Raw genomic sequence first — 24995 nt, 5'->3', positions numbered from 1 at the left:
CAGTCTCTGCTAGTAGGAAATCTCTGAAGGGCTTTCTGCCAAGACTTGTCTTTTATTCAGCTCAGCTCAAACTGGTTTACAGCTTGGGCACGTGAAAGGTGCTGTGAAGCTTTGGAAGCTGGACGGTTATTATATCCTTGGCAGGACATAACTCCTGTAGGTAACGCTACTGCAACTGTGATAATTCGAACATCTGCCATTATTGTAAGTTTTACTTGCAGAAGTGTACTTTCCCTACACTCAAAATGATTGTGAAGCTGGCTACTATTAACTGTCCCACTAGCTTCTTCATAAAGAGATAGACTTCTCATTAATTTTAGTCGGGAGCTACTCTCACTCTGTTAGGATTTGTCATTCCATATCCTATCCACTTTTTCTCCTGTCTCCTTTTCTTAGGGCAGCTCTATCCAGACAGCATGATTGCATGCTATCCACAACACAAACTCCAGTATCAATAAAGGCTGTCCTCCTAGTTCAATGCAATAATACAGCAGGTCATATCCCATAAAACTTCATTTATTTAAACTGACAAAAATGGATTGAGCGCTTTCATCTCCGGTCTGGAGACTTCATCAAAATCACATGTCCTGACCACATTAATTCATTTATATAGTGAATGAGGTAAAATACCAAACATTATATTGTTCTGCCAATTAATTCAAACTGGCCTTATTAACCCTTCGTTGTCCCAATGTAATAACAGTATTGACACCTACAACCTTTGTTTTACATACACACCGACTTTTTCCCCACTACATACTCGGAAAATACATTAAATACATATCTAAAACCTTGTGAATTAATGCATATTAAATGTTTTAAATATAAAAAATAATAGTTATTGCACAGTGATAACAGTGTTGATACAACCATCTGTTGACACCTAAAACCTTTGTTTTGCATACACACTGACTTATTTCTCTCTACAAACTCAGAAAATATATTAAATGCATGTTCTAAAACCTTGTGAATTAATAACTTTTAAGTATAAAAAATCTATAGTTATTGCACACACACACACACACATATATATATATATATATATATATATATATATATATATATATATATACATACATAAATGTATAATAGATCAGTATAGTAATTTATTGTGGGACATTGAATGCTAAATATAAATATATAAAATAATAGTAAATATAAGTAAAATGCATACCACAATTTTAAACCCACTTTAAAAACCTTATAAAGGCCATAAATATATGAATATATATAAAATATTTATAAAAAAACATATAAATAGAAAAATGCATATGGAAAGATTATACATTTATATTTGTATGGTGGTAAGGAGTGGTATTCCATCTAGCAGAAAGTATCTAAATAGCTAAATTGCATTATTTACATCTCTTACGATCAGTAGAGAGCAATTTTAAAGCAGGGGTGATGGAAATGTGGTCATTCAAACCTGGATTGTGACATGTGTCCAGTCTTAATTGCCACATAATTTCCCGAAATTCCAACTGGGTCTCCCGATCACCCTCTCTCTCATTATGTCCAACCTCTTCTAATACCCAAAATTTATAGTCCGTATTTTTACATTTAAGGGTATGTCTATTTAGGGCATTATTATCATTCTTTAAAATGTCCCGTGTATGTTCATAAATTTGTAATCTTAGATTACATTCCTATTTTCCAATGTAATAGGCCCAACAGGCCGTGTAGAGTACGCCAGGTATACCACACCTTTAGTATAACCACTGAAATATGTCCTCCCATTTATCCTATAACCAATGGTGGGTATATCGAATTCCTTTTTGCCAGCTATAAAAGAACATTGGGCACACCTCCCACATTAAAAGTTCCAGCTTTTGGGCATGTCCCCCTCTACCTTCATTCCGTTTCCTCTCCAGTATATTTTTTAAATTCATATTCCTCCTGAAACTATACCTCAGTGGTTTTTGAAACGCCTCCACTCTTGTGGGCATTTTATTAAACATATTCCAGATCTCATTTATACACTTTTTTATCCACCCCACTTCCCTGTGGTAAGTCAAAGTCAAGTACGGAAATTCACTGTCCACTAGTTCAATGTTATTAGTGACTCTCCTGCTAATAAAACTTCCACCATTAGTCAGTAAGGGTAAATAGGTTATACCCCATCCTTTGGCATTCCCAAAATACCTTTATGTATTTTGGGAATGCCAAAAATGGCAGGAGTAACAGGTTTAGGTACCCTTAAAAAAGTTGTATAGGTTTATATCTATCAGTCTCTGAAGCAGATTATCTTCTAATATCAGATCAATCTTTTTATATGAAATATTTAACTCATTTCTTGATACAATAGTATATCTGCTATCCAGGTCCAATATATCTAACATCCTTTTTTTATAATCCCATTGGTCCATTAATACCACACCTCCCCCCTTATCCGGTTTCATAACCCGGATGCTCTCATTCTCACTTAAATCTTTTAGTAATTTCTTCTCGTTGAATGTTAAATTGACATTAGTCATACTAGTCTTAGCATATTCATTCCTTATCATGCTAGTAACACACATTTCAAAGTTCTGTATGTCTTGATGTGGCGGGGGGGGGGGTTGTAAGTACTTCTTTTCCTCAGCGTATTACTGTGGGTATGATGCTGGTCATCCTTAAATATGTGTGCCAAATTTAATTTCCTGGTAAACAACTTGATATTAAATATTACATCCTCAGTATTTGGTCGTTTTGCTGGTACAAAGGTAAAACCTTTTATAAATAACTTAAAATAATCATCATTAACCAACAAGTCCGTATAGTTATAAATTTAAAAATTTTGTGTATGCACCATAACTTTCTTCTCAGTCAACAGTGTCAATTCCATCATCCTTGTTATCAACTATCATCTCATTAGTATTATCATTCTCTTTTATGTATTATAGATTCCCAATAGATATGTTTGCATCTATCTCCTGTAGCCCCTCTTCCCCTGTAGACGCGTGTACTGGTTCCCTGTAGGAGGGTTGTTGGACCAAGTTCCAAATTCTCTCTGACTTCCTCAGTCCCCCGTCCCCCCCAAAGGGCTACCCATACCTCGATTTATCATTCTCAAATCCTTGGTGTTGGTTGCTACCATTGTAGTATGGTGGTTTGTAACTAAAGTTCTCCCTAAACCTCACATGTTCGCAGTCATCCCAGTGGGTATAGTGTGAATTGGTGTCCCTGTATCTATTGGTATAACCAAAATTCCTTTTCTTGTTGTCACAATAGTAAGGTCCCCTTTGTTGGTATTCATGAATATCTCTCTCTCTAGTTTGGACAGTTTCCTTTTGTGATTCTTTGTAATTAAGTTGTCCACATCCTGCAAACTTCTTAGATATACATTTTTAAATTCTGCCACTGTAAACAACAAACCTGCATTTAGCTCCCTGTTAAGCCGATCAATGTCCCTTTTACATTGTTCCATCAATACTTCATTATTTTTAATCCTAGCTTTTAAAATAGCAATGCCACAATCATTTAATATATTACAAATAATTTTTAAAAGTTCAGCGTCTTCACCCGTGTTATTTGGAAACTGCAAGCCTTTCGGCACAATTTCCTGCTCAATACATTTAATAACATACCAGTTGTCCAGCACTAGTGTTTTATATCTAGTTAATTCGGTTTTAAAAGTCTTACATTTGTCCTTGTAAGAGGCGTTTTCCACCTGGTTCAGTTCGCTTCCCTTCATAGTGGTAGAGAAAGATTTCCCCAACCATAGATTAAAGTCCATGTTTGCGTAGATTTGTAGTTGCCTTATCTGTGGGTCATCAATTGAAGAATTAAGAGCCCTCTGTCGCAAATTACAGCCGTTGTCCCTGTTACTGCTTCCCTGTTGTCGTTCTCTCCTCTTGGGTGTCGTAGACCTCTCTTCCCTGGCATCTGACGTCATCCCTATGTCGGGCATTTGTGCAGGGCTGCTCTGTGCACATGGTATTTCAGCTTCCGAGTCAGAAAGCTGAATAGTAGTTTGCGAATGGGTTTGAATAACCCTGATGAGCTCGCTGAGCAAAGAGCGGTTATCCATACTGTGGGTCTCCTCGGTACCGGGAACCAGCATAAAAAAAAAACTTTTAATCCAAAACATGAACTCCAAAACTGGTAAAACACAAGTATGCCGTTCTAATTATCAGTAAAGGCTGCCCTCCTAGTTCAATACAAATATACAGCAGGCCGTATCCCATAAAACTTCATTACATTTAAACTGACAAAAAATGGATTGAGCGCTTTCATCTCCAGCCTGGAGACTTCATCAAAATCACATGTCCTGACCACATTAATTCATTTGTATAGTGAATGAGGTAAAATACCAAACATTATATTGGTCTGCCAATTAATTCAAACCGGCCTTATTTAACCCTTCGTTGTCACACTGTAATAACAGTATTGACACCTACAACCTTTGTTTTACATGCACACTGATATGTTCCCCACTACAAACTGACAACAAAAGGTTTTAATTAATTGGCAGACCACTATAATGTTTGGTATTTTACCTCCTTCACTATATAAATGAATTAATGTGGTCAGGGCATGTGATTCTGATAGTCTCCAGGCTGGAGATGAAAGCGCTCAATCCATTCTTTGTTTTTTGTTTGGCAGTTTAAATAAATGAAGTTTTATGGGATACGACCTGCTGTATTACTGTATTGAACTAGGAGGACAGCCTTTATTGATACTTGGAATGGCGTATTTGTGTTTTAATGATTGCATGTTACACTTGCCTTGCCAGTCCCAGTCATACTGTGGGCAGAGTTGGTCTGAAATGTTCTTTGTAGTGTCCTGACTAGGAAATGTACGACTAGAATGTGTATTCTAGTTGGAAATAAACAACATTATCTGACAGCTGTATTGCTGTGGGATATTTCTTCTGCCTCATCAGGTTGTTACACAAGTGCACTGCCTTCCCACACAATATCTTGAAAAAAATAAGAGAATGGAAATGCTTCTGTTTTCTTCCATTATTCCATATCTGTCAGCATCTTAGCGAATACTAGCCTCCAGGTTACAAGACAGCAACATACTCTCATTCTACAGAGCAGATGGCTATCTTTTACTTGACCATCAGATGAAAATATTTTTATTTAACTTGCATGTGCCCGCAATTCATTTTGTATGTTGATACTGTGTATTTGTTGTATAGGCATATATTTTTATCTGCTGTGTTGTGCATTATTTATTAGAAGCTTACCAGCAACACTTTTTCTGGCTTCTTTAAAAGTTCCCTCTGATTTACGTGTTTCTCTTTCATTGTTGAGTCTTGCACTGCTGTTAAGTTTTTAATTTCTAGCATCTTGATAACTGCCTTTGCTTTGTCAGCCACTGTGGTAGTATTTCTGGTATGTTTTAAGTATGGTTCCTAACTTAAGAATTTGAATACTTCTTGTAATGCTTTATTTGTATCCCTATTCAGAAAAGAATGAAAGCAATGTTTTCATCTTTTTATATTTGGTATAGCCTTAAACACAGCACATTGATAAACATTCCAGTCGATTATACTGTTTGCACAGCTGCTGGCCAGAGTGTTTTTCCTCAATTTTAAGAGGATGGAAATATGTTTGGAATTGCTGCCCAAGCACATTCCATTAGGAGTATGCTATGCTTTTAACACGAATTATAGGTTCATAGGTACTTACTAGGCAATTGATCTGTGATGAATTTATGAAGCCTGATACTACATTCACATGGTAATTGGTTTAGCCCTCTTTATTTCTGTATGAATAGCCCAGAGACAGGCTGAGCAAGAATGTTTGGACATGTACATGTTTCTCCTACCCATGAGAGTCATTATAATACTTTTTGGTAAGTAAAAACAAGCTGGGTTTTATTTATTCATTTTGGAGATTCATCAGACAAACTTGTGTAGTGTGCTATGATTGTAATACTCTTCCCAGTCCACATTTTTAAAAAGTCCTCAAATGTGAATCTTTATCTTATACACACAATAAGTTATACAATATTGTTGCTCCTGGGTTACATGGTAAAAAAAATTATACCTGAAAGTCTAAAATGTGTGGAGTATTTTTCTTTGTCATTTAAAGTGTTTATTACCATTAATGAAGAAATGTATTTGTATAAAACTACAAGGGAAGACAAAAGTATAGTACTTGTTAATCTTTTTATTTTAGTTGTTAATCTTTGCCTTAATTAAACTATACTAGAATGTGTTACTGCAGTAACAGAACTTTGCTTAATTGCCAAGATATGGCTTTGACAAGTCAAAAACCTTCATCCTCCATCTGTGCTGTTTTTTAGATGTATGTGTGTTTGTGGTAATGGGGGGAGGGTGGGCTGTTTTAGTGAACAGTAGAAGCACTGTTTAGCTGTCATATTAGTGGCAGATTTGGGCCTGGGCAGTGTACATCCATGGCATGGAGAAAAAAATACTGTTTATTTGAAATCGGAAAGTGTACAGGCAAGAGTGTACATTTTTCCATTTCAACCAATGACAGATTTACCAGAGGTGCTAAAGTGCCCTATTATACCATTAATCTCTCTACTGTACCGCTTTTGGAGATGCATTTTGCTCTTCATCCTTGCTGTTTACCTGTTTATATTTTTGTTTTTGCCTTGCAAGGGTGTCTCCTGAAATACAATTGAATTGTGAGTATTGGCTCCTTGACAGCTGATTCCCACAGTCCCATCATGTTCTAGAAGCCAGAGTAATCCTGCTAAGAAGTTAAGGGCAATGCCAGCTGGGACATTCCTCGAGCTACTTCAATAGAAGCGTGTGCTCCATCCATGGGCTGACGAGGGACATTCCTCCAGCTGCTTCTGAAAGTTTTCCCCTAGCTTTTCACTCAACTATAAGTACTTGACTGAGCCAAAAATCCTTAACAAAATGAAAAAAAAAATGCCTTTGCTTCATACTGAAATGTTCCAGAGTCATCAAAAATGTAGAAGAGCGGATATCTCTCTTCTCCCTTAAACCTTATCTTTGTCAAGTCCCCCACACCACTGAACTTACCAGTACCAACTCTGAGATTGCCATACGTCGGAAAATTGAAACATTCTGAGAAAAGGCAGTCTCGAACCTAGTACATTCATATAATTTAGTCTGCTAGTTTCTATGTTTAGATGTAAAGAACTGTGTAGTTTCCTTGTGCCAAGCATGCTTTGTTTAATTTTAAGACTTAAAAGGGGGAAAACTAAAATAAGATTTATTTATCCGTTAATGCTAGGAAGAGAAGTCAGAAGTTAATTAACGTGACTGCAGAATACTCATGGTTTGCGATTGCGTTTGTGGTAATGGCTACTAATTAAAATTGCTTTCTTTGTGAATAAAGTTCTGAAATCATTGCTCAAAATTAGGGACAAATACAGAAATAATGGTAAAGAAGGGTCAAAGTTAGAGGGATTTCAAAACTAATCAAATTCACTTATAAACTCTATGGAAACGCGTGTTTTGTGTCAACATAATTATTCCGAAGAAAACTACAGTGTTTGCAGTTACTAACATAAGGAATGGGGGGTGGGGTTGAGGACAATAAAGCACAAGAGCAGAGAGCTATGCTGATGAATGGAAATGACAGAATGCTCCACGTATAGTGGAACACAACTAATGTGTATGCTGCAGACAACACAGATGGACGTGTAAGGAATGCGTGAGCGAGTGAGCACTCTCAACTGTCCAGATTTTTGCTTCATATTTTTGGTATATTCCTCATAAAATTTCTGATTCTATGGCAAATCACTTGGATGATTTGAAGATTGAAGTCATTAAATGACATCCATTTGAGTTTCTGACTTCATATCCTTCAGAAAAATGCATACTAAGACAAATCTTGTTTTTTTTAGCAACTTTATAAGTTTATAAGAGCAATATTTAAAATCTGCCCCCCCCCCCCCACACACACACACACACATGCATTGCCAGCCTTTGTTCAGATTTTTGTGCTAAGAGGTTGAGAGGTATAGTCCAGATTCTCGGCTCATATTTTTGGTCTGCTCCTCATGAAATTTCTGTTTTTCTGGATTTTTGTTTCAAATCAGTGAGGACTGAATTCACTAAATGACAGGCATTTGAGTTTCAGACTTCATACGTTCGGAAAATGTATGGCAACACAAGACCTTTTATTCTAGCAACTTTCTATGTTTTATAAAAGCAATATTTAAAATGTATCCGTATTGTTCAGGCTTTGTCCTGCTGTATTGTGCTAAGAGGTTGTATGTGTATATGTGTGCAAAATGCCCTAATTATGGATAGCAGATGGTTAATTTGCTTACACTCAAACTCTGTACCTTAGTTACAGGAAACAAAAGCCTGAATCCTTTACCCCAACCACCAAGCTGCACAGTACATTTCTCAAGGAATTGAGTTTCAGGAGCAATTCTCAAGGAAATGTGTTTCAGGTGCATTTTTCAAATAATTGTGAGCTTCAAGGGAAAAGAAGTTTATTGCTGCTCATGCTAAGTCTGTTTACAATATGCAACTGTTTCGTTTAGCAAATGCTATTACTATTGTGCTGTAGAGTCGAAAATTATTGTTAGTAGAACAACAGGTAGCATCCTTGCTTTTGATGCAGAAGGCTGTGGGTTTTACTCCCAAATCATGTAGATGATGTATTGTACTTGGGGGGGGGGGGGGGTGCTACAATCCTGAGTGTTTTTCATTTGGTTGTGATCCCAACTAACTATGAGCCTGTTGTCTGTCGGTTTGCCATCCATTCCCTATTGCAATATTATCAGCTTACCAATTTATTTATTGCAACATAGGAAATTTTATTTTTCGAGGGCAGCAAGCACTGAATTTGTAGATGAAACACTGAAATATAAAGTTGTTTTGCTAATAGCACCCTCTTCATTAGTTACAGATTTCTTTAATGTGGAATTCTTCAAATGACCTTTACCTCTGCACAGATTGTGCACATGATATTTGTGGATTGTAATGGCAGACTTTTGAGTGGCCTTTTGTAGTTGAAAGGTTCTGAAATGGGCAGTTTTGTCATCATTTGGTGTTACATTTTGTTTAATTGCTTACTGGAAAAATGTTCAAAATTACACATTTAAAATGCAGTCTAACAAGTGGTGCTGCATTATACAAGGGATATAGTGTAATACAATCAGTAATGTGATTTCAAAGAGCACATGCATGTATGCATGGTCCTAAAAATGTTTGCAAAGGGCCTATGGTTTGAAAACAGTCCAAAGGTAAACTTTCTGCCACTGGTCTAATGCATTTTCTTTGAATGTGACTTTCAGTGCTGTTTCAATGCCAGAGAAGTTTACTGTTAATGTTAAGTCTGTTTTCACTGTGAGACTGTATTGTTTTGTTTAGCAAATGTCTATCAGCGTTTGTGCTGTAAAATTTAAAATAAAAGTTTTAAATTAAATCCAAATATCTATAATCATTGTAGAAGTAAATAATAAAATAGTATGCACACTGAGAGGTTTGAACAGTGTTTATGGTAAATTGGGAGAAATAGCCAAGTAATGGAACAATGGAATGGCTGTGGGGGGGGGGGCATGCTGTGAGTGTTTGTTGGCTCAAACATTACCTTGTCTGGGGCCACAGCCATTAATTTTTCTAGGGCCCCATTTGACCATGATCTGGCTATGGAAACCAGAGTAAATGTGAGTTATTTTCCAGCAATATTATGAATATATGTTATTTGTTAATAAATATATTAAAAACATTACTATATAAACATGTTCTGGTACTTGTATGGTATAGAATGAAAGCATACACAGTGCTGGAAAATGCTGCACTGATAGTTGGTGTCTATCTCTGTTTTTGTAGTTATTTACATTTACATTTATTTGTCCATTAAATACGCAGTACTGTGGCAATAAATTAGTATTTTGGATAGCCTAGGCAGGATGTATGAGAAAGCAGTTGATCACTTGCACAGTGACACAGCATGTCTCATTACCATCTCCCAGCACTTGGTTCTCTGCTAAGGTTCTTTACTGTGACCATGCAGGTTCCACACATGTCTTTTTGTGAGTTTTAGCCAGGTGCTCTCTTTTTCTACAAACTCCCAAGTGTATGCCATTTAGGTAAGAGTGAGGAGTGTGTGCTTGTGCTTGTGTGTGCTTGTGCTTGTGTGTGCTTGTGCTTGTGTGTGCTTGTGCTTGTGTGTGCTTGTGCTTGTGTGTGTGCTTGTGCGTGTGTGCTTGTGCGTGTGTGTGCTTGTGCGTGTGTGTGCTTGTGCGTGTGTGTGCTTGTGCGTGTGTGTGCTTGTGCGTGTGTGTGCTTGTGCGTGTGTGTGTGTGTGTGCTTGTGTGTGTGCTTGTGTGTGTGTGTGTGTGTGTGTGTGTGTGTGTGTGTGTGTGTGTGTGTGTGTGTGTGTGTGTGTGTGTGTGTGTGTGTGTGTGTGTGTGTGTGTGTGTGTGTGTGTGTGTGTGTGTGTGTGTGCGTGTGTGTGTGTGTGTGTGTGTGTGTGTGTGTGTGTGTGTGTGTGTGTGTGTGTGTGTGTGCTTGTGTGTGTGTGTGTGTGCTTGTGTTTTTATCTATCTTGTGATAGATGTGGCTTGCCAGGGGCAGTGTCAGTATGCGTGTGTGTGTGTGTAAAATTATATCACTGATTTTATCTGTAGACGTACACACTATTGTGGGTTAAGTCTTCTGGAAAGCAGTAGAAACACAATTAACACACAGGATCTAGACCATCAGAGCTTCTCTGGCCCTTCAACCTCCACACCACCAGCTATATAAAGGTTTTTTTCACACATACCTAGTAGAGGTCTCCATCTTCAGCATTCACTGGACTATGTCTGGTCTAAAATTAACCCTTTTCAAAGGTGTTCACATAAAGTTGTTATTGGTTATGTGAGAGCTGGAATGAGTGTGGTCATTATTTCTTTATCTTTCCACACAATTATGCATTAGAGATTTGTAAAAACTGACTATTGCTTGTCTACTTTATAGGAAAAAGAAACTGGAATACACTTTTTTCACAGTTAAACGGACATATACAGCCTGCTTGCTTTTGAGGGTAGACGTAAGGAAGAAAGCTGTGTATATATACATCTGATGAGAATGAAATATGTTAGGTGAAAGAGGTCCTAGGATACTGGGCTGTTGATAACCAAGCATCACCCTGTGGAGTCTATATGAAACAAAATATATGGACTTGTATTTTAGTCTGTCTTGTGAGGAAACTGCTGCATTTTAAGCATGATAAGTCTTTAGTGAGGTGCATGCTGAATTGGGCATTATATTCGATGATTGCCCTAATATGGGAGGGATAAAGTGGGTACTACAACATCATTAGACCATGGTGGGATAATACAAAGTATATGTTGTTTAAGGTTAAAGGATTTCTAACCGCCACAGAGGCAAGGGGTTAATGAAGAGTCTGTTATCGATACAGGCAGCCAAGTCCCAAATGACTGACTCAGTATTAAGCAGATTATTACAAGTAGGTTTTCTCCTTTGAAAACAGGGTCTGTGAAATAGTTTATTTTAACAAAGCGTCCCTTGTATTTAAAACATATGTTGCTAAACATTTATTCATGTAGTGGCAGGATTAATGGTTATTTGACTTTTAAACCTGAATACCTTGAAAAGATGAAAAGGAAGACGCTGAGGTTTTTAGGTTTAACACAGAGATAAATCCAAGATGAAACTAAAACAGCATTGCTAATAAAAGGTCGGAAAATATTTAGTCAGTAGATATTTATAGGGAAATGTCCGTTTTATGAAATGATTACTACAATTACTAAACTGAGTATTTGCTTTCTGAAATGTTTTCTTAACATCTGCTTTCTTAATTGCTGTGTTACTTTTACTTAACTGAACTTCACTGTTTCCACATATATACAAAAAAATTCCCTAAATTTACTATGGTATTCGCTGTGGCTAATATCACCTTCAGTGGGATGGTTTCATAGGTTATACCAATGCATATGCCAACTATACCATGGAAGGAGACTGTGACTTAGCATGGGCAACCAATCTCCCAGGCATGTGTTGAAAAACACTTGTGCTATTTGTAAATGTGCTGTGTGCTGCACAGGAGAAACATGTTTCTACTACCACATCCACAACAAAATCATGAGGAACTGAATGTATATTGCTGTCTTTTCACATACAATGTCAGAACGTTTTAGGGTGATCTTTCTACATCCACCAAGCCCAGTGTCCCACTTTCCCACTTCCACCATGGTAGTCAATTAACCAGGCTGCACCCCCCCCCTTGCAGATTCCTGAATCCGCCCCTGCATATGATGGTCTTCAGAATGAGTTTGTGAGACTCCTGAGTCACCTCCTTAGAGTGCAGATATGCATCCTTCTACCCATTCTTAGTGTACATGACTTGCCTAAACCCTTCCTTTTTGTTAGTCCATTTTCTTCCAAACTACACTAGTTGTGAAGGAAGGATCATTGCACTCGGTGAGAGAGTATTGCATTAAGTATTTTAGTCTCTGTCGCATCTGCTGACCCTTCCAAAAATCCTGGGCTTACTCCCAAACCAAAGTCACCAGTGCTATACATATAGACACCCATGTTTGTCTGCACAATCTCTACCTGTCTAAAGAACTCATACATGTATAACATTTGAACAGTATTATTGTCATTGTATACTTTTCTGACACTGCCATTTTATTTGATGAACGAAGAAAAAGTAATTGAGAATTTTGAAAGTAGTCATTATTAGCATAAAAATACATGTATTGCATCTAGACTAGTCAGTGGAAAAACTGCAGTAATTTATTTCTCTGTTGCCTTTAGTGTAAGAACTTACTATATGCTAACAATTTTATATTGTGAAAGGTTTTTTTTTTTTAATTATTTGGTAGCCCTTTGAAAGGGCTCCCTGTCTGAAGCGCATAACTTGACATTGTGAGGAGTGATACTTCAAAAATTAAACAGTAGCCCGTGCTAATGATGTGGAGGGAAAAAGCCCGGACTACAGCTCAAATGACTGAAGTTCATGTAGTGTTTTTGCCAGTTGTCGGCCCAAGTGTTGATGTCACCACCAAGGGAGGGGTTAGGCCATAAATTAAAAATGCTTTTATTGCCAGGATACGTGCATGAGCAGAAAGCATTTTTTTTATGATCGGCTGGATGATGGCCTTCCTTCAGTCACAAAATCTCTAATGGGACGGTTGGTGGTTGGCAAATAGAGAGAAAAAAGAAAATTACTATGATTTCAACAACAACAAAAAATGTTTTGAATTGCTGTTACGCTTTTAAAGGTCAAATATGCCCCTCATCTGTTCTTTTTTTAGTGAACCTGTGATCACTGTACCTCCAGAGTAGAAGTCTGAGGTATCAGTCTCAGACTTGGTATGTATTCACACTTAGTTCCACATTTCTGTGGGTTGTAGTAACAGTCCTCAGAACTTCAACAGGCACACCTTGGAAGCTATCACCTTAACAATTTGCTTCTTAACTGCTTTTGTGATATCTTTATTGTATAGAATAATGCGGACTGCTTAGATTTTCTCTCATGGCATCCCTTAAAAGTTTCTGTTTTAAGTGACATCCGTTTTCAAAACTGCTTATTGAGGTGGAGGCTCAAAGTTGTAGCATAGTGGGATAGACCAGACATCCATCTATAGCAGCAAGATCCAGATTATCCTGTGGGATTTCAGGCAAATTGAGATACATTATAGTACAGGGAGGCCAGCAAGAAGCATCCTTTCTAGATATCCACACCACTTCAAGTGACTGTCTAAACCCTTGTGGGCAGCGACTGTATGCCAAGATGTTTCTGAAGTTATTTTTTTATTTTTGTTTCTGTTAACCTTGGTTAGGACTCGGATACACACAAAGCTATTAAATACTTGGCCAGAAAGCACTGTGTGGTTAAATAGCTTGCTAAGAATCATACATTTGACAGATACAGGCTGAGGAAATAAAGTGCTAATTACAGGAAGCATCTTGTTAACAGCTCAAAGCCTTAATTCTCTGCATTAACTAATGGATTTGCAGAACCCCTTTGAATCTTGGAGAAGAGTGAGCCCAGCTCTCCTGTGTAGAAATGTCTGCTTTGCATCTTGTATTCACAGTTTCTTCCATTAAGTTACTATCCAAAGCTTATGACTCTAGGTGAGAATTTAGACCTAAATTGACTTTTAAATTGAGAGCTTCATCCAGTAAACTGTCAGTTCAGCACAGCAACCCGATAATGTCCACAGTGGTGCTGCTTTATCCAGTCACCATTGGTCAGTCTCTCACTGCCAGTCTTTTTTCACTCATGAGTAAGACCTCAAGGTACCAAGTCCTTATCTGAGGAAATTACTCACCTCCTCTACAAACCATGACCTCTGATGTAGCAGTGCTGATTTTCTTCCCATGCTTTTCACATGCTTTGCAGTTGTTTTGGGGTATTATGGCTGGCGATCCGTTACTTTATGTTAAGAAAGCATTATCTGCTAATAGTAAAGGTCCCCAGTGCTGACATCCTCAGACTGGATGCTGTCTAGACCTTGGTTGTGGCTTAATATCAAGTCTATGAAAATCATGAACTGCAGAGGGAGACAAGCTATACATCCTTAGTGCAGTTATACACCTACATTGAGTGTATTTGAATTAATACCATGGCAGAAAAAGAATAGCAAGTTGAGCCAGCGTTTTGGTGTAGAGGCAAAACCATTCTTGCCACCGGTGACCTGAGTGAGTTTAAGAATGTCTTTAGAGTTGGAAGGATGGCAGGGGAATGATTAAATGGGGTTCCATCCTCCCTGTGGGGGGGAGGGGCAATGCTAGCCCAGATGTTAAGATCCTTACAGCTCAGTAGCATAGAAAGTATCTATAAACCTATATCTGCACCCTAGACTCGGAGGTAGGAGTAACTGCTGTGACCTTTGGCTAAGGGGCAGGTATATGGAATTATGGAAGCATGCATGTCACTGTGATGACATTGCAGATGTCATTTAAGGAGGAAGATGTTACCCATTTCACTGATGCATAGTTTACTGCTGTAAAACATAATTTCTTGCTGATGTTTGGAGTAAATGCAGGCGTAGAGCAGTATGCAAAAATGAAATAACAGTGGGAACACCTTGGAGACCAGAAAAAGTTGGGAGCTGTGGTATGCCAGAAAATCAGGAGAGTATCAGCTTCTGATCTCTTGCAAACATTAATTTAAAAAAATTGACATAAGGTATATATGCATCGTATGGATGTCTAATCCTTAGAACTTCTTTGCTGAGAAGTCTGAATGCTACTTCTGAATTCGATCTGTAAGCTGTACCAAACCTAATACAGATAAATGCCACATTAGGGTTCCTTCCTTTTTTTTTTTTTTTTTCCTCCTCGTTGTTTTTCATGTCATCCAGGAAGGGGAGATGTGAGTGTGGGAGACACATTCCCCATAAAGACAAACACAAGAAGTGTCTTTATTTTGTTTGGGTGCTATGCACAACCATTTTCTGTGGTATTTGTCAGGCATTTCAAGATGCTGTGCACCCATTTGTCTTTCCTTTCTCTTTATCTGGAAAACAGTTGTCTGAAGTTATTGACCCAGGTTTCCATGGCCAGATCTGACTGTCCTTATGTTCAGCCCCCTCTTAAGAGAAAAGCTAAAAGAGCACCTGCTGAATCCGCTGCTATTCACCCTCCACTGGGTGCCTCCATAAAATTGGCTGAAGAATTTGATGAGTGGCTGGTGCTGATGCCAGTTCCCTCTGCTGTGACCTAGTTGGAAGTTAACATGATGCTGCCTATTTGTATGTCCACTGAGACTGTGTAGACATATGGTACAGATGTAGAGGGTGAACCACAGCTGGTTATATCTGAAGGGGGATTCCCCAAATTTTAGTTAGGGAAGAGGTGCCTAGTACCCTGACTGAATCAGGTAGGGCTCTGAACTGCCTAGATTTGTCAAGGCAGATGTTCCTTTAACAAAGAAACAGAAAACCAAGCATGTAGCTACTGTAGCCAAGGATCCTCACAAGGAGTGGCAGGATTTTACTCAGAGTGTTTAATGCTCTCATGGCTTTGAAGCCCCCACAGGGATTGTCTGTTCCTTGGTCATCCACTCCATCTAAGAGAACTAGGAATTCTGATTCTTCTGATGAGGAGTTGGACTTTACTGAAGAATCTATAGCATATTCCTCTAACATACACTCTCCTTTGGTTTAGTGTCTGATGAAGAGGATTCTTTCTCCCCTGTCTCTCCTTTTGAGGAGTTTTCCTTTGGGGATACAGTGGTTCGTATGATGGAACACTGTGGGATTGTTCCCAAGTAGCAGAAGTTTAAAAGTGGTATTATGAACTTTGACAAATGGACTCACCTAGATCTTTTGCAGTCCCTTCAGTCTTAGCTGCCCTGTTGTACACATTTACAGCAGCTTCTCAGGTTCTTAACTAGATCTTTTTACCTCCACTCCTAATAGACATCTTCCTCAGATGTTCTTCATGTTTCACTGTTGCAGTCATTACATTTGGGTTATCTGCTTGCAAGTAGCCCTCATTCGGCCTGATTATCACAGTCTTGGGTTCTGCGTTGATTGCTGTCTCATCTTCCATGACGTCAGGTAGTCAGGGGTGTAAAGCATGCAGCCGACGCCATTACATCAGTCTTTCTTGCCGTGCGGTATCCGAAGCAGAAGCAGTTCGCAAGTGCCAGTTGGGCAACTCATGAAATTTTCATTTTCGAGTTTCAGATCCATAGTCTTCAACAAAGCTAAGTACCCCGTTGGGGATCCTTTTTCTTGCTTTAAACTGATGTCAGTAAAAGTTAAAAATTGTATTTCTTGTGTAAAGCAAATACCTCATAAAGATTTTCATTCGTACTGCATTCTTTTCCTAGGCCCAGACCACGATGTACCTCGCTGTCAGTTTTGTGCCTTCTTCAAACCTCGAACGATTTGTCGTCTGTTAATTTTCGCATCTAAATATTTTGTTACTCGTTTCAATTATCTAGAAATGGCTTTGGTAAGCCACCCAACTACCGACATTCCAATAAAACGCAAAGATAAAGACAGAGACAGACCGCGTAGGTCCAAAGCTGCCGATGATGCTTCTGCTAAGCTTGTCGCCAGTTTGCCGCTACTCAGTGGGGCGCTTTCTCAGCCCCTGATACCAGCTACTTCAGATTCGCAGGCCTCTACTGGGACCCATTCTGAGTCCGGTATGCCGCGAGATGCTTCTTCGACTGTGGAACCTGCGGATGTCTCTATCTTGGATGGTTCCGGAGCTGCTGTACAGGTACCGGCTTCTGAGGGTGTATTCAGGCCTACTGTCTTGCATATTAAACCAACGCCATCTTCTTCTTCAAGGCCTAAAACTCGATCCAGCCCTAGAAAACAGATGCCCAGACCGCATGGTCAGGCCCCAATGCCTAAAAAAAAAATTATAAGAATGGCCGAAGACCTTATTACTCTAATCAGGGGAAGCCACGTTTCTCCCTGTAAGAGACCTAGAACTGATTTTCCTTCTGATTCTTCTGATCAGGATTCTAAAATTTCTGTTTTCTCTGATGACCAGGAATTGGCCTGATCTACCTATGAGGATTCCCATTCCCTCTGCTTCCCCTCCAGAGGATTTCTGTTTTGGTGAAACTTTGCATACTCTTAGGGAGCATTTCCGCTGGGAAAGCCAGGATTATTCTGACTCCAAAAAGATGCTTAGGGAATTCTTACTCCTGCCTCAACACAGGCCCTTAGCTATCCCTCCTGTACTGGACATTGTAGATGATGCCTTCTTGGAATCTAGCCTGGTCCCTGACACTTTACCTCCGGCTCCCAGAAAACCTGACTGGTATTGCAGAGTGCCTGACTCTCGCAAGTTCCTCTAAGAATCCTGCGGATCCTGAGACTATTTCACAGGGAACCAAAGGCATTAAGGCTACTACTGTCAATAACCCTACCCCCTCTGATAGGGATTCCAGGGTCCTGGACATACGGGGTAAGAAGGTATACACTTCTGCTACTTTAGCCATTAGGGCCTTAAACTGCCAGTTTCATATATGTTAAAGTATCAACAGCATATTATTGGATTGCTTAAACAGAAAATGTTGTTGATTCCTGACTGTTCTGAAAAATAAAGAATTACAGGATTTAATGCATTCTGCTAAACAAGTTGGAAAACGTACTTTGCATTGTGGTTTTGATTCATTAGAGGCATCTTGCAGGGCTGCTGTCACTGGGTCTGTACTTAGAAGGCATGCTTGGCGTAAGGAGCAAACTTTGCCTGATCATGTTAAAGCTAAATTACTGGATGCTCCTTTAAACCAAGACCACCTGTTTGGCAACAAAGCAGAAGAAGTACATAAAAAGATGGAAGAAAAAAGCTAAATCAATGCAAACTGTTAGATTTCCTGCAAGTACAGCCTCCCAGATTAAGTAGGCACTGGCCTTCTAAGAATTGGTTCTTTCCTGCCTCTTCCAGGCCTTCTTAGTCCAAACCCAGGACCAGCAAATGATCCAGACTTCAGTCTCAATGTACTCACAGGCCTAAGCAGTAGGGGGCTCCCACTTCCAAAGCTGGAAGTAGTAAGACACCCACCTATGGTAAATTGTCACAATGACTTAACTTTAAACCTTCCAAGCCCTGCTCAATTGACTGTTCCTTTAGGGGGAAAGATCGCTCTGCATGCAAAAAACTGGGAACTCATTACCCAAGACAAATGGGTTTTAAATGGTCTTCCAAGGGTACAGATTCCACTTCTACTCCTTACCAACCCCAAACGGTTGGCCAGACCTACCCACAAAATCAGTGGGCAGAGGCTCAAAAGCAGGTTCTCTCTCCTCTAAATATCAGGGCTATTCAACCTGTCCCAGAAGAGGAATGGGGGCAAGGTTTTTACTCAAAACTCTTCCTGGTACCCAGAAAAGACAATTCCTGGCATCCTATCCTGGACCTGTCTGTCTTAAACACCTTTTTGGTAATCCCAAAGTTCAGAATGCTAACTCTTCATCAGCTGCTTCCCATGCTAGGCAAAGATGCCTGGTTGGCAACACTGGATATAAAGGAAGTCTGCCTGCATGTCCCAATAAGGGAATCCTGCAGAAAATGCCTACGCTTCAGAGCAGGCTACATGCAATATCAATTCTCTGCACTGCCCTTTAGCATATGTACTGCACCCAGGGTATTCACAAAGTGCCTAGCTCCAGTCATTGCATACTGCAGGCAAAGAAATAGTCAGAGATATCCATAACTGGACAATTGTCTAGTTCAGGAAGAAAGCCAGGACATACTATTAAATCATCTGGCTTTTGTAAAGAAATTGCTAACTTTTCTGGGGTACACCATAAACGAAAAGAAATCACACCTAGTACCCTCCCAACAAATTGTATTCCTGGGACCAAGCTTGAATACAACTATGTCACGTCAGAGAAACACGTTTATTTGACAGCCTACTTCAAACTACTGGCCACAAAGACCCAGCTATCTGCAAGGAAAATACTGCAAGCCCTGGGGTTCATTGCCTCTTGCATTCTACTAATCCCATATGCAAGACTGCATATGAGGAAACTACAGTGGTATCTAAAAAGCCTGTGATGTCAACATTCTCAGGACCTAGAATCAATGATTCCTATCATCCCTTGTCTAAAGACAGAGTTCCTTTGGTGGGCAGAGGCCTGCCACCACAACAAGGAACTGCCATTCACTCTACCCCCTACCGCCCAAACCCTAACAGATGCATCAGACTATGCATGGGGGCTCACTTGGCAGGGCAGTACATTCAGGGCAAATGGAACCATGGGGGCTCACTTGGCAGGGCAGTACATTCAGGGCAAATGGAACCAGAGTCAAATGCACCTGCATATCAGTCAAAAAGAAATGTTCGCTGTACAGAATGCTCTGACAGCCTTCAAGGACCACATTCTTCTAGGACAATTATTGGTAAAGACTGACAACACCACTGTCATGTGGTACATAAACAAGCAGGGGAGAACCCACTCGTACCCTCTCTGCAGACTAGCCATGGCTCCGTGGAACATAGCCTTGAGCTACCAAGTACATCTACAAGCTCAATTCCTGCCAGGCAAGCTAAATACACTGGCAGACGACCTAAGAAGAAATCTCATGGACCCACACAAGTGGAAACTGGAACCAAAGATATTCAACATTTTGAGAATCAAATGGGGGAGCCCATAGATAGATAAACCTATTTGCCTCCCCTCAGAACTACCTATTGGGCAACTTCTGCACAAGGACTCCCCACAGACAAGCTTGTAAAGTGGAGGCCCTGTCCTTCACATGGAAAAACCTATCAGTTTATGCCTTTCTTCCTCTGCCTCTCCTCTCCAAAGTTCTACTAAAGATCAAACAGGACAAATCAAGGCCAATACTCCTTGCACCAGGCTGGCCACGCCAACACTGATGCCCACTCTTGCGCAGTGTGTCACTAGGGCCAGATTCTGCACCCCCAGCTTCAAACTCTCTGAACCTTGCAGCCTGGCTAATTACCTGATCTCTCCATTACCATACCTCAGTAAGCAAGTGATGGATGTCATTCTGGAGGCAAGGAGGCCTAGTACTAGAAAATCCTCTGCTGAAAAATAGAAAAGATTCTGTTCCTATAGTCAAACTAGGGGGATGGGCACAACCGTGCCCAATTTACCACACATTCTTCAATATTTAACTGGGATGCTTCACAAGGGCCTTTCCTTTTCTTCCATAAAAATGTATGCCTCTGCCATTTCAGCTCATTAAAATACAGAGCCACCCCTCTTCTCTCATCCACTGCTAAAGCAATTCCTCAGAGGGGACAAAAAATTAAGATCACCCAGGAGAGCCCCTACTCCAGCCTGGGACCGTAACTTTATATTGGAAAAGCTCATTCTACCTCCCTTTGAGCCATCTGCAGGGGCAGAGGGGAAGGCCATTTCAAAGCAAATGATCTGTAAGTGGATAGACCATTGCATTAATTTCTGCTATAAGCACCATGAAAAAACCTACTACACAGGGAATAGGACCACGTTCCACCAGGGCTGTATCTACCTCTACAGCTGTTCTTAGAGGTGTCCCTACCAGGGACATTCTAGAAGCTGCCACCTGGAGTTCTCTGCATACCTTCACCAAGCATTACCCCTTGCCATTTGTTTTCTAAATCCAGAGCTGGTTTTGCCACTGATGTCCTGCAGGGCCTAATGCTCTCTAATTGACTCCTTCCTTACTTAGCTTTGGGAATCTGCCCAAATGTAATGACTGCAGCAGTGAAACACGAAGAACATAGTACAGTTGTGTACACTTACATAAATGTAGATGTGCACTGTATTCACTGTTGCAGTCCTGGTTACCCTCCCTCCAGCCCCCTGACAACTATTGTCTATACCTCTCCTTTTGATCCCAAGTATTTAAAGCTTTCTGGTGTATTTGCTTTTTGTTGGAGGTGTAACCTTGTGTGTAATTGCTTTCCATTATGGGGGCACCTGACATCTGGGGAAAGACAAACTGATGTAATGGCATCGGCTGCATGCTTTATACCCCTGACTACCTGGCATCATGGAAGATGAGACTGCAACCGATGCAGGACCCAAGACTTTGATAATCAGGCCAACTGAGGGCTACCTGCAAGCAGATAACCCAAATGTAATGACTGTAACAGTGAATACACTCTAACATCTACATTTATGGTAAGTGTACACAACTGTACTTTCTGTTGCAGAGTTCCAAGTCAGTTGGCTTGGAAAGTGGATGCCATGCCTTTTTCTTAGAAGGGGATGTTCCTGTGTGCCTATTCTCCTTTTCCTGTACTTCCCAGGGTCTTGCACAAGATCATGTGGGACACCCCTAGAATCTTGCTGGTAACTCTGTTTTGAACCAGACAGTGCTGGTTCCCTCTTCTTTTTTACCAGACCAGGGGCAGGAGGCCAGAAAACCTACTGTTAGAAAATCCTATGTGGCTAAATGGAAGAGATTTTCTATTTCTTGTCTGAAGCATAACCAGGACCCTTTTTCTGTGGGGGTTCTTAACGGTCATTATTTGTGTGAATTGCTTAATACTGGTTAGGCGTATCCTCTTAAAACTCTTTCTCCCTGTCTGCCCTTAAGTCCTCCTTTGGCTTCTAGTTTTTAAAGTCAAACAATTCCTAAAAGGTGCCTTTCTTATCAGGCCCTCCAAGAAGGCCTGTTCCTCCTTGGACCTTACTGTTATTCTTGAAAAAAATAACTCTGTCCCTTTTGACCCCGTGTTTTCTTCCCTGCAGCATTATACTTGGATTGTGGTAGCTGTTTTCTTCTGTCAACAAAGTTTCTGAAATCTAGGCCCTCATTGTACTTGCTCCTGGTTGTTTTTTTTTCACAAGGACAGGGTATCTCTTCATACTAATCCTTTTGTGCCCAGGGTAATTAATGATTTGTCCTTAAATCGGTCTATTCATCTTCCCTGCTTTTTTCCTTCTCCACAGTCTGCTAGTGAGACAGTACTACACACCTTGGATTTACATAGACAGCTCAGATATTACTTGGGTAAGAAAAATTGCATCAGAAAATCTGAGCAGCTGTGTTTCCTTTCATGCCAGGAAATTGTGTTTGGCAGTGTCTAAGCAAACCATCTCCTGGATCTCTAATGCCATTTCCTTTTGTTATTTTTCACATGGCAAGCAGGGCCTGTTTGTGCTTATTCCACCAGGGCAGTAATCTCTTCTGGTGCTTTTTTCAAGGGTCCGGTTACTAGATCCATCTTAGAAGCTGCTACTTGGTCTTCTGTCTAGACTTTTACAAGCATTATAAGTAGGATGTAATTTCCAAAGGCAGGGTTTGCCAGGGCTGTCCTTCGTGAGTTTGTCAAGGGCTCTTCTCTGCCTTCATCCTCCCATACTTTACAGTAGCTTTTGTCCTTTCCCCAAGTATAAAAAATACTGCAGCAGTGATAAGGAAGGACATAGTGCAGTTGTGTAAGATCTTACCATAACAGTACATGTCATACTTCTCACTTTTTTGCAGTATTCAGTCCTTCCCTCCTGAACCCAAGGAGTCTCATGTTATATACTTGCATGTTTGTTTCTCTGGAGTTGCTCTGGTTCTCCTGGGGCACTTCACTTCTGATGAGTGAGTGCCCATATGCTGCATATGTACCTTAACCCTTGCACATAGAATGCTTTACTTTTAAAATGTGAGGTCCACTTGTCCGATGCTCAAATGAGCGTAAGTCTGTTTTCAGCAGTTCAAATTAGCGAACATAAAAATGCCAAACTCATAATGGCGAATGCTAGTGTGCATTCGCTGTTGAGTTTGGCATTTTGAGTGGAAATCGCACTACAGTGGGGATCTGGACATGTACCCTTATCTTCACTGTAGTGCAATCTTGGAGTTAGTTTATAGAATTATCAGGGGATGTGGGGGGCTTGCCTCCCTGCATAACAGCCATCTGAGACATCCAGAAGTGATGGGTGCTTTGCCCAAAATCGACATTCCTGTTGCTCTTTTTTTATATCCCAGGTTCACTCTTGAGCATTCAGCCTTGCAGTTTCTGACTTTTCAAGTCTGGTAAGTAAAGAGTCTCGCAAGTGTGTTGTGACATTTTAAAGGTAAACCCATAGAACATAGTCTGACATATGACACTGAGAAGGTGTAAAGGCTTTGGTATGCTGGCCGGATGTTAGTGTGCCAGCTTGCACTGTATGTGAATTGTTTTTACTACTGTTTTTGCTACTTTTCTGAAAAAAAAAAAACAAAAAAAAAATTATCTGCTTTTACTGTATTTGTGTTTCTTCCTACTTTATTTTGCTTTTGCATCATCTTAAAAGTACTCAATTGTATTTATTACTGCTTGGTGTATATCATTCTAAGCCTTTTAATTTAAGCACTTGGGCTTCAGACCAGTTGTTTTATATTAAGAAGGTTTGTGGTCTGCACTCTGGTGGCAGAACAGGTAGCTTACATCCTTCTAAGTTGGGAACTGCTGATTGTGAGGGCTCAGTGTCTGTTATTCTAAAAGTGTATTAATTCTGGTTTAAGCACTTGGGCTTCAGGCCACTTATTTTACATTAAAAGGGTTCGTGGTTTGCACTCTTGTGGGAGGAGAGGCTGGACTCTGCCCTTCTGAGCTGGGAATTTCTGGTTAAAGGCTTATAGTGCCTGCATATTTGAACTGCTTCTTACTGAAATTGGTACACCTTGTTTGCTGTAGCATAGACTAGATCCAGGCCTGCTGAATCTAGCTTTGTTTGTATGCTTGTTATTTCCCTGAAACGCTAATTCCACCTAAGACGCGGCTTTTCAGCGCTTCTGTGGATCCCTAGTGATATCTGCATTGATTACTGCACTGATTTCCTTGTTTCACTTGAAAGAAAGTTACTGTTTGTCGGTTTTGCATTTAAGTTACCTGTAACACATTGCATTTAAGTTACCTGGCACTTGCTCACTGAAGCAATTATATAAGTCAGCACTAAAAAATTAAAAGCACTACACCCTCACAAACTCCCCTTGAGTACCTTGTTCCCCATGAGTACCTTGTTCCCCATTAGCCCTTTTTTTTCAATTATAAAGGAATTCCCAATACTATTCTAGCATGTCCGAAGGTCAGTTGTCAGTCTCCTCTCCGGTCCAGCTGGTGAATCTGGGAATCTTGAGGCAATGTTGCAACTGCCTCATGTACACAGACAACACTCTCCTCCTCCCAACAAATTCCAACACATGTGAGAGATGCAACCATATAGCCATACTGGAGGCTAAGCTCTCTCAACTCAGTACTGACGAAACCAGTCAGGAGTTGAATGAAACCACACTCACTACAATTCCAGTCTCACATAGACCTACCACGACAGCAAACCAAACACATAAACACACAAAAACATACTCGGTGGCTCTAAATAAAAATCTGCCTAAGCAGCAGAGACCTCCATAGCAGACACCCAAGCAACCGCTTCCCCAAAACAAAACGCGTGCAACACATGATTCACAAAGCCAGTGTGCCGAACAGTCACAGCCCTTAAGGCTAAACAACACACCTGATGCACTTGTAATAGGTAACTATCGTCAGGCACACTGACGTCCCGCTCACCAGGCTGAACAAGGAGAAGGTCATGATGAGCTGCCTGTCGGGCACTAGGATCCGCCACATAACACAAGCACTCAGGTCACTCCAAGGAAAGTACAAATATGACTCTGTCATTGTCCATGCTGGTGTGAATGACCTGAGACGTACCCCCCTGGACTACATGAA

The 24995-nt window shown here is 40.2% G+C and overlaps 1 protein-coding gene across 4 annotated transcripts in view; it reads left to right on the top strand.

Moving 5' to 3' along the window:
• The window catches only part of SNX8 (sorting nexin 8), a 1131155-nt gene that overhangs the window by 166191 nt on the left and 939969 nt on the right, over positions 1 to 24995 (top strand). Inside the window, exon 1 of one of the 4 annotated variants that reach the window (XM_044089559.1) lies at positions 5687 to 5784. The exons of the other annotated variants lie outside the window; for them this stretch is intronic. The gene's annotated coding sequence lies outside the window, so the exon portion shown is untranslated. Of the gene's footprint in view, positions 1 to 5686; positions 5785 to 24995 lie in introns of those variants that run through there. 4 annotated transcript variants of the gene reach the window in all.

The sequence above is a fragment of the Protopterus annectens genome, chromosome 12.part0 (genome assembly GCF_019279795.1).
Source record: "Protopterus annectens isolate FY-2018-M chromosome 12.part0, PAN1.0, whole genome shotgun sequence".
Lineage (NCBI taxonomy): Eukaryota > Metazoa > Chordata > Ceratodontiformes > Protopteridae > Protopterus > Protopterus annectens.
This window is presented reverse-complemented; position numbering and strand designations above follow the sequence as displayed.